This window comes from Bubalus kerabau, chromosome 3, assembly GCF_029407905.1.
Source record: "Bubalus kerabau isolate K-KA32 ecotype Philippines breed swamp buffalo chromosome 3, PCC_UOA_SB_1v2, whole genome shotgun sequence".
Taxonomy (NCBI): Eukaryota; Metazoa; Chordata; class Mammalia; order Artiodactyla; family Bovidae; genus Bubalus; species Bubalus kerabau.
The window spans coordinates 47,637,804-47,648,140 of NC_073626.1; the positions used below are offsets into that span (position 1 = coordinate 47,637,804).

At 40.0% G+C, this 10,337-nt stretch overlaps 1 long non-coding RNA gene across 1 annotated transcript; it reads left to right on the top strand.

Annotated features, from left to right (window-relative positions):
• Positions 1-1,355: 1,355 nt before the first annotated feature.
• On the top strand, positions 1,356-8,479 carry LOC129647652 (uncharacterized). The gene is made up of 3 exons (XR_008712409.1): positions 1,356-1,456; positions 6,716-6,747; positions 7,157-8,479. It is a non-coding gene; the product is annotated as an uncharacterized LOC129647652 (long non-coding RNA).
• The last annotated feature ends 1,858 nt before the right edge of the window (positions 8,480-10,337 follow it).

Below are 10,337 nucleotides of genomic sequence, written 5' to 3' on the forward strand. Positions count from 1 at the left end.
GCAGTGGCCACTGAACTGGAAAAGGACAGTTTTTATTCCAATTCCAAAGAAGGGCAATGCCAAAGAATGTTTAAATGATTGTATTCATTTCACATGCTGGTGAGGTTATATACAAAATCCTTCAAGCTAGGCTTCAGCACTATGTGAACTGAGAACTTCCAGATATATAAGCTGGGTTTAGAAAAGGCAGAGGAACCACAGATCAAATTGCCAACATTTGCTGGGTCATACAGACAGTAAGGTAATTTCAGAAAAACATCTATTTCTGTTTCATTGACTACGCTAAAGCCTTTGACTGTGTGGATCACAACAAACTGTGGAAAATTCTTAAAGAGATGGGAATACCAGACCACCTTACCTGCCTCCTGCGAAACCCATATGCAGGTCAAGAAGCAACGGTTAGAACCGCACGTGGAAAAACTGACTGATTCAAAATTGGGAAAGGAGTATGACAAGGCTATATATTGACTGCTTATTTAACTTATATGCAGAGTATATCATCTGAAATGCCAGGCTGGATGAATCACAAGCTGGAATCAAGATTGTTGGGAGAAATATCAACAACCTCAGATATGCAGATGATACCTAATGGCAGAAAGTTAAGAGGAACTAAAAAGCCTCTTGAGGGTGAAAGAGGAGAATGAAAAATCTGGCCTAAAACTCAACATTCAAAAACTAAGATCATAGCATCTTGTCCCATCACTTCATGGCAAATAGAAGGGGGAAAAATGGAAACAGTGACAGATTTTATCTTCTTAGCCTCCAAATTCACTGCAGATGGTGACTGCAGCCACAAAATTAAAAGATGCTTGCTTTTTGGAAAGAAAGCTATCACAAACCTAAAGAGCAGAGACATCACTTTACTGACAAAGGTCCATATAGTCAAAGCTATTGTTTTTCCGTACAGGTGTGTGTGGGGAGCTGTCCATGAGAACGGGGTCTTTTGTCTGAAGGACACAGCTCTGGGAGCTGCCTCAGTCCTTGAGGGTTTGTTTGTAAACATAGCTCTTTGTCCCGCCACCCCAGAGATTAGGCGCTTATTTACTATAGGCACCTAGAGTTCTGTGCAAACTTCTCACGCACAGAGAAATGTTATCTGGTGTAAAAAACAATAACAGGGTGCCATTCCCATGCTCTCGAGATTTCTTGTGACTGTTTGTAAGATGTGTGGGTCAAACAAAAAAAATGTTAACTGTCTTGTCTTTCTCACGCTCTTCTGTATAAATATGAGATACTAAATAAAGTTGGTGTCAGACTGCGTCCCTTCGTGGAGACGTGTCTGAACCTCTCAACCCCATCTTTGTTGTAGATTTCTCTTGCTTTAGTTTCTTTTCTCAGCCCCGCCATGCACCTTCTCGGGACCTGATCGACTTTGCCGGCTGGCACCGGCAGGTGGCGCCCGAACAGGGACTCGGAAATTGGAGCACGACGACGGCCGCTGCCCACCAAGATTGAAGTAAGTAAAGAGGAATTCCTAATTAATTAAAGTAAAGGGCAGAGAGTGTTACTGTCGAGAGTAATAAATCATGGGACAAGGCAATAGCCGCCAGTTATTTGTACATATGTTGAAAACTATGTTAAAAGGTAGGGGAATTCATGTAAATAAGTTACAGCTAGAAAAGTTTTTACTTTTTATAGAGGAGGTTTGTCCCTGGTTTCCAGAAGAAAAAACAGTTAGTCTGGAAACTTGTAAAAAAGTAGGAAAACAATTGCAGACATATTATTCCTTACATGGTCCCAATCGTGTTCCTGTGGATGCTTTTTCTTTGTGGACTCTCATAAGAGACTGTCTGGATCCTGAACATGAGGGACATAAGATTCAAACGGCTCTCAGGGATTCCACGAGACCCAAAGTTACAGAGCCTTCCGCCCCTCCGCCTGAGCCGCTTTATGCTGTGCCTGAGAAAACAGCTTGTAAGGCTGGAAAAAATGATGATGTGTTAAGCTCTGATGAACAGGAAGAGTTAAATGAACAAGCAGCTCAGTACCATAGGGAAGATATGCCTTGGGAAATGATGGTTAACATGCAATCCCCCTCAGAAAAAGGAAAATTAAAGCATTCAGGGCTTTCTGAAGAACAGCTGGAAAATTTAATTCAAAAAATTGTTATAACAGTAAAAAAGGAGGCACAGAGAGACTCCCACTCCAGCCAGCCTGTGCCTCCAACATGTCCTCCCTCGGTTCTTGCTGGACTCGATCCACCTCCGCCTTTTGTAGAACCGCTAGAGCTTATATCTATCCCTGCTTCTTTGCCCGGTAAAAACATAAAAATTAAAAGTGAGATGTTATTATCTCCTCTTCAACAAGCGATTAAGCGAGCTAATAAAGAAAGAAAACATATTTCCGGGTTTTCAAGAATCTATCCAGTATTTGAAAATGCTCAACAGCAGAGGTATTATGAACCGCTGCCCTTTAAACAACTTAAAGAGTTAAAAATGGCTTGTGCACAATATGGCCCGACTGCGCCATTTACTCAGGCTATTATAGAGGCTTTAAGAAATCAAAATCTGCCACCTAATGATTGGAAACAGGTTGCTCGGGCTTGTTTATCTAGAAGAGATTATTTACTATGGAAATCTGAGTTTGCTGAACAGTGTGGGATCACAGCTGATATCAATCAGCGACAGGGACTGAATACCACTTATGAAATGATGGTGGGAGAGGGAGAGTATCCAGACACTAATAGTCAACTTAATTATTTGCCTGGAGCCTACCCTCAGATGAGTGCTGCAGCTCTATGAGCATAGAAAAAACTTCCAAATTCTGATAAAACGACTGAAGATTTATCTAAAATTCGCCAGGGGCCAGATGAACCATATCAGGATTTTGTTGCCCACATGCTTGAGACAATTGGTAAAGTGATAGGAGATGAGCAGGCAGGGATGGTGTTGGCTAAACAGCTTACTTATGAGAATGCCAATTCGCCTTGTCAAGCTGCCTTGAGACTTTACAAAAGAAAGGGAGGCTTATCCGATTATGTACGAATTTGTGCCGATATCGGCCCTTCATACGTTCAAGACATAACTTTGGCCGCGACATTACAAGAAAAGACAGTCAAAAAAGTACTGTATCAACAACAAAAGCGGGATAAAACCAGTGGTCGGTCTCAAGTCCCTGGCTCCGGCTGCTTCTCTTGTGGCCAAATGGGCCATCAGGCCACCCACTGCCTGCAGAAACAAGCCCAGAGACCTGCTCAAGCCCCTAACATTTGTCCTAGGTGTAAAAAAGACAAACACTGGGCAAAAGATTGCCGTTCTAAAACTGACTTACAGGGAAAGCCACTTCCTCCGGTCTCGGAAAACTGGGTGAGGGGCCAGCCCCAGGCCCCGAAACAATGTTATAGGGCGATACAAAATCTGACCACATTAGAGACGCTTCAGGGCCAAAAAACAAAACTGTTGCCAAGTTGTTCAGAACAACTGCAGGGAGTGCAAGACTGGACCTCAGTTCCTCCACCTACACAGTATTAACTCCAGAAATGGACATACAGGCTTTGCCAACTGAAATTTTTGGCCCTCTTCTGAAAAACACTATGGGCCTCCTATTGGGGAAAAACAATACTACAAATGAAAGGTTTATTAGTAGCCCCTGGAGTCATAGACTCTGATTATATGGGTGAAATAAAAATTATGGCCCATTCACCACAGGACATAACAGTAATACAATCTGGTCAACATGTTGCTCAATTGATTCTACTTCCTACAATTCCAGTTTAAAAAGCCATTAAACAAAAACGAAGATCCCGAGGTTTAGGGTCTTCAGACACTTATTAGATTCAGGCCATTAAAAAACAGCACCCTGAGCTTCTACTGTATATTCAAAAAAAGCCCTTTAAAGATATTTTGGATACTGGTGCAGATGTTTCCATCATATCTCAAAAACATTGGCCTGATGAATGGCCTAAACAGGTTGTAATTTCTACTTTGCAAGACATTGGACAATCACACAACCCAGAACAGAGTTCAACCTTTTTAAAATTGAGGGACAAAAAAAGACATAAAGGACATTTTCAACCTTATGTTTTGCCAGGACTGCTGGTTAATCTATAAGAAAAAGATGTTATGATAAATATGGGGGTATATCTTTATAGTCCAGATAAAAAGATTAGTAATCAATTGTTAGACCAAGACCTTTTACCCCATCAGGGGTTGGAGATAAATTCACAAGGGCCTTTACAACCCCTGATCCCTACAGTTAAAAATCATAAAAAAAGTATAAGATGTTTTTAGGAGGGGTCATTGATCGTCCTGCAATCCATGCTGATCCGATAAAATGAAAGTCTGACGATCCAGTATGGGTTGATCAGTGGCCCCTATCAACAAAAAAAATCATGGCCGCCAATCAGTTTGTACAAGAACAGCTTGTTCTCGGCCATATTAACCCCCTCAAATTCACCTTAAAATTCACCTATTTTTGTCATTAAAAAAAAAAAAACAGGTAAATAGAGGCTATTACAAGATTTACAAAAGGTTAATAAAACAATGAAATTGATGGGCCCTCTTCAGCCGGGGTTGCCTACCCCCATGGCCATTCCAAAAAATACTTACAAAATTATTATTGACTTAAAAGATTGCTTTTATACTATTCCCCTTGCCACTAATGACTGTCAAAGATTTGCTTTTAGTGTCCCTTCTATAAATTATAAAGAACCTATAAAAAGATATCAGTGACAAGTTTTACCTCAGGGAATGGCTAATAGTCCTACTCTCTGTCAAAAATTTGTTGCTCAAACTTTAAAAACCACTAGGTCCTTATACTCCCAAGTATATATTATTCATTATATAGATGATATTCTTTTGGCTTATCAAGTTGAAGAGTTGCTATTAACAACATTTGCTTATATACAAACTACCTTACAAAATTATGGTTTGATTATCACAACAAAAAAGTGCAATGCTTCCCCCTCTATTCTTATTTGGGGTTTTTTCTGGAAAATAAATGGTTTCAAGCTCAAAAGATAGAGATTCGTAAAGATAACCTGACTACCTTAAATGATTTCCAAAAACTGTTAAGAGATATTAATTGGATAAGACCTTACTTAAAGCTAACTACAGGAAAAATAAAGCCCTTTTTTGATATTCTGAAGGGTGATCCTGATCCAACTTCCCCCCAAACTCTGACTCTGGAGAGAAGGCAAGCCTTAAATAAAGTTAAACAGGCCCTGTCTAAACAACAAGCTACTTATTGCAACTATAGTCAAGAATGGGGTTTATATATTCTTCCTACTAAACATGCTCCTACAGCAGTCTTATTCCAAAGATTGCCTTTAAGATGGCTTCACTTGCCTGCCTCTCCCTCTCGGGTACTAACCCCCTATTATGATTTGGTTGCTGCCCTAATAGCTCTTGGGCGGTCAGAATCCACTGTATATCTAAGAAGAGACCCACATTTTATATGTGTTCCATTTTCTAAAATTCAACAAGACTGGCTGTTTCAGTTTAGCGACAATTGGGTTATTGCTTTAGCTGGTTTTAGTGGACGGCTTGATAATCATTATCCCTCAGATAAAATTTTACAATTTGCTCATTATCACCAATTTCTGTTCCCCAAAATCGTTGTTTCTCAGCCCCTTGCTGACGCCCTAACTGTATTTACTGATGGCTCTTCTAATAAAATAGCTAGTTTGATTATACAGGACAATACCACCACCTGACGTACTAATTATAAGTCAGCTCAAAAAGTAAAACTATTTGCCATTTTTCAGGCTCTATTACAAATTTCTGCTCCATTTAATTTATATTCTGACAGTCAATATATCATAAGAACCTTAAACACTATTGAGACCGTTCCATTTATTGGTACCCTAAATTCTACTATCCAAACTCTTTTTCGTGATATACAACATTTAATTTGTTCCAGAGTTAATAAATGCTATTTCAGTCATATTCATGCTCACTCTGGGCTTCCTAGACCTTTAACACGAGGCAATGCTTTGGCTGACAAAGCTACACGTGTGATATTTCCTTTATTAAAACAAATGGCAAAAACTTCTCACAGCTTACACCATCAAAACAGTAATAGCTTGAGACTTCAATTTGACATTACTCGAAAAGCTGCCAGACAGATTGTTAAACAATGTCAAACATGTCCTCAATTTTTTAGTGTCCCCCATTATGGAATTAATCCCCAAAGATTGTTGCCAAATGATATATGACAAATGAATGTTACCCATATTCCTAAATTTGATAAACAAAAATTTGTTCATGTTACTATTGACACCTTCTCCGGCTTTTTACATGCCTCTCTACAATCTGGAGAAGCTAACAAACATTGTATAGCTCATTACATTAAATGTTTTGCTGTTACGGGAACCCCTAAGACCATAAAAACAGACAATGGTCCAAGATACACTGAAAAAAAATTTCAACTCTTTTGTACACAATTGTCCATCTCACATAAAACGGGTATCCCTTATAATCCTCAAGGTCAAAAAATCATTGAACGGACACATCAAACTCTCAAACACCAATTACAGAAACTAAAAAAAGAAAAATTGTATACCAATACCCCCTCCAACTCTCTAAACCATGCTTTATTTGTTCTAAATTTTTTACAATTGGATATATGTGGCCATTCAGCAACACAGCGATTTTGGAACTTTGATGCACAAACAATAAGACCTAAAGTCTTTTAGAAAGACCCACTTGTGGGAAAATGGTATAGACCAGATCCTGTACTAATCTGGGGACAAGGACATGTTTGTGTTTTCCCACAGGATGCCGAAGCGCCGCGCTGGCTGCCGGAAAGGTTGGTACGCACGGTGGAGACGATCTCTAGTAAACCAGATGAGGAGATTGATGATTCAAGAGCATGATGAATTACCATCTCGGCAACAACTTCAGGCATTGATGCGAGAGGCACAGAATCGTGTTGCTGTGCAGGGCGATCCGATATTGCCTTTAAACTTCCTGATAACCTTATTAATTATCTTAAATCAGATTAATACTGCACATTCTGAAGAATATTCAAATGCTTACTGGGCTTATTTTCCCGATCTTCCCCTTCTCCAACCAGTGGGCTGGGAGGGTCGGTCCATTCCCATATACACTAATGATACTGTAGCTTTGGGTGGTTTTTCAGATAAACATATTATTCCTAATCAAGTTAATTTCTCTTATCATGGAGTGTTTGATCGCTTACCTATTTGTCTTTCTAGATATTTTAATTCAACAGGATGTCTTTTTGTTGGGGAGTCAAGATATGCTGATCATGACAATGGTTGGAGCCTATACATTCCTGGAGTAATGAAAGAATCTGGAACTCCTCAACGTCGTAATGGAACTGGTCCTTTAGATATCCCTTTCTGCGACTTTGAAACAAGAAGAAGAGTCACTGCTGCACCATGAAAACTGTGTCGAGATGGAACTGCTATGGTTTATAACATATTTGGGACAAATGAGTCATTGTGGGACTGGTCTCCAGACTCGGCCCAAAACCCTGGAGCTCAGGATAATAGGAACTTTGCATCCCGTATTTGGAACTTGGGCGGTTCTAAAGTGTTCCAAACAGAAATTTGGAAATTAGCTGCTTCCCTTGGATGTGAGGGTTCCTACCTTCAGGTGGGATCAAAAGTGAGACACGGTTATTTATAGAATCTCACCATGAGGTACCCTCGTACATGTGTGCCTCACCCTTATGCTTTACTAGTAGGATCTGTAAACATACAACCTGGGTTACAAAATTATGATGTAACTTGTAACAATTGTACCTTAACTAACTACATTAGGGGAATTACTAATCAAACTAGGGTTCTAGTCTTAAGACAGCCTGCTTTTGTTATGGTTCCTGTAAAGATTAATGGATCTTGGTATGATGAAAGAGGACCTGAACTTTGGAAAAAAGTAGAGGGTGCTTTAATGCGTTATCGTAGGGGAATAGGGTTAATAATTCTGGGATTTGTAGCTTTGGTAACCCTTATTGCTTCCTCGATTACTGCAGCCCTGACCCTGGCACAATCAGTACAAACTACAACTTTTGTTAATAATCTGGCACAAAATGTATCCATTACCCTGGAGACTCAAAAAGATATTGACAAAAAGCTAGAAGATCGATTAAATGCCCTTTATGATGTTGTAAAATTTTTAGGTAAAGAAGTTCAAAGTATAAAGTTGAGATTACGGGTACAATGTCATGCAGATTTTCGATAGATCTGTGTTACCCCCAAAAAATATAATGGTAGTATAACTGCTTGGGATAAGGTGAAAGCTCATTTAGAAGGTATTTGGCATAATAAAAATATTTCCTTAGATTTGCTACATCTACATCAGAAAATAATAAACATTGAAAAGGCACCTAGACCTGATTTGGATGTTACAAAAAGAGCTGAGTCTTTTGTTAAAAAACTTTTTCGACATGTACCTACCGTCAATAGTATTTGGTACTTGGGAGTGGCCATAAGAAGACTATTCTTAATAATTTTAACTGTTTTATTTCTTGCACCTTGTTTAATTAAAAAACTGATTGATGATCTATGGATGATAAAGGCTTCCATCTATGAAAATGGTCTGCGGTTAAAAAAAACATAAGGGTGCACCTATATAAAAAGAAAGGGGGAGATGCGGGGAGCTGCCCGTGAGAACTGGGTCCTTTGTCTGATGGACACAGCTCTGGGAGCTGCCTCATTCCTTGAGGGTTTGCTTGCAAACATAGTTCTCTGTCCCGCCACCCCTGAGATTAGGCGCTTATTTACTATAGGCACCTAGAGTTCTGTGCAAACTTCTCACGCACAGAGAAATGTTATCTGGTGTAAAAAATAATAACAGGGTGCCATTCCCATGCTCTCAAGATTTCTTGTGACTGTTTGTAAGATGTGTGGGTCAAACAAAAAAAATGTTAACTGTCTTGTCTTTCTCACACTCTTCTGTATAAATATGAGATACTAAATAAAGTTGGTGTCAGACTGCGTCCCTTCGTGGAGACGTGTCTGAACCTCTCAACCCCATCTTTGTTGTAGATTTCTCTTGCTTTAGTTTCTTTTCTCAGCCCCGCCATACACGTTCTCGGGACCTAATCGACTTTGCCGGCTGGCACCGGCAGGTGTGAGAGTTGGATCATAAAGAAGGCTGAGCACTGAGAATTGATGCTTTTGAACTGTGGTGTTGGAGAAGACTCTTGAGATTCCCTTGGACTGGAAGGAGATCAAACTAGTCAATCCCAAAGGAAATCAACCCTGAGTATTCATTAGAAGGACTGATGCCGAAGCTCCAATACTTTGGCCACTTGATGAGAAGAGCCTGCTCATTGGAGAAGACCGTGATGCTAGGAAAGACTGAGGGCAAGAGGAGAAGGGGGCATCAGAGGATGAGATGGTTAGATAGCATCACCAACTCAATGGACATGAATTTGAGCAAGTTCTGGAGATAGTGGAGGACAGAGGAGCCTGGTTTGGTGCAGTCCATGGGGTTGCAGAGTCAGACACAGCTCAGTGACTGAACGGCAACAGCAAACTGGTAGTAAATTGGACCTCTAAATCAATCTACATGTCTCACCTGTAATTTTACTCTAGCCAAGCTAATTCCAAGGAGTTCAGATAAGGGCCTCATCTATTTTTGGAGTTTTTTGTAAGTGTTATTACAAACTTGTATTCCTTTGGGCAGCTATTTTCATTTTTCTTTTCATATTAACCCCTGTGCTTTTAAAAATCAAACCTTTGTACTTGTGGGGTATCATTTGTATTTGTGTGTTTCACAGAGCATTATTGCCATCTGTCTTGTGGTATGGAAGCTGCATAAGGAGAAAAATAAGTACTATTTCTCTTAAGTAATATTGTTTTGGGGGCATAGGCTTGGATTACTGTGATATTGAATGGTTTTAAAACTAAGATCATGGCATCTAGTTCCATCACTTCATGGGAAATAGATGGGGAAACAGTGGAAACAGTGTCAGACTTTATTTTGGGGGGCTCCAAAATCACTGCAGATGGTGATTGCAGCCATGAAATTAAAAGACGTTTACTCCTTGGAAGAAAAGTTATGACCAACCTAGATAGTATATTGAAAAGCAGAGATTTTACTTTGCCAACAAAGGTCCATCTAGTCAAGGCTATGGTTTTTCCAGTAGTCATGTATGGATGTGAGAGTTGGACTGTGAAGAAAGCCGAGTGCGAAGAATTGATGCTTTTGAACTGTGGTGTTGGAGAAGACTCTTGAGAGTCCCTTGGACTGCAAGGAGATCCAACCAGTCCATTCTAAAGGAGATCTGTCCTGCGTGTTCATTGGAAGAGTTTGAGAGAACTCAGGAGTTGGTGATGGACAGGGAGGCCTGGCGTGCTGTGATTCATGGGGTCGCAAAGAGTCGGACATGACTGAGCAACTGAACTGATTATTGTTGTTGCTGTT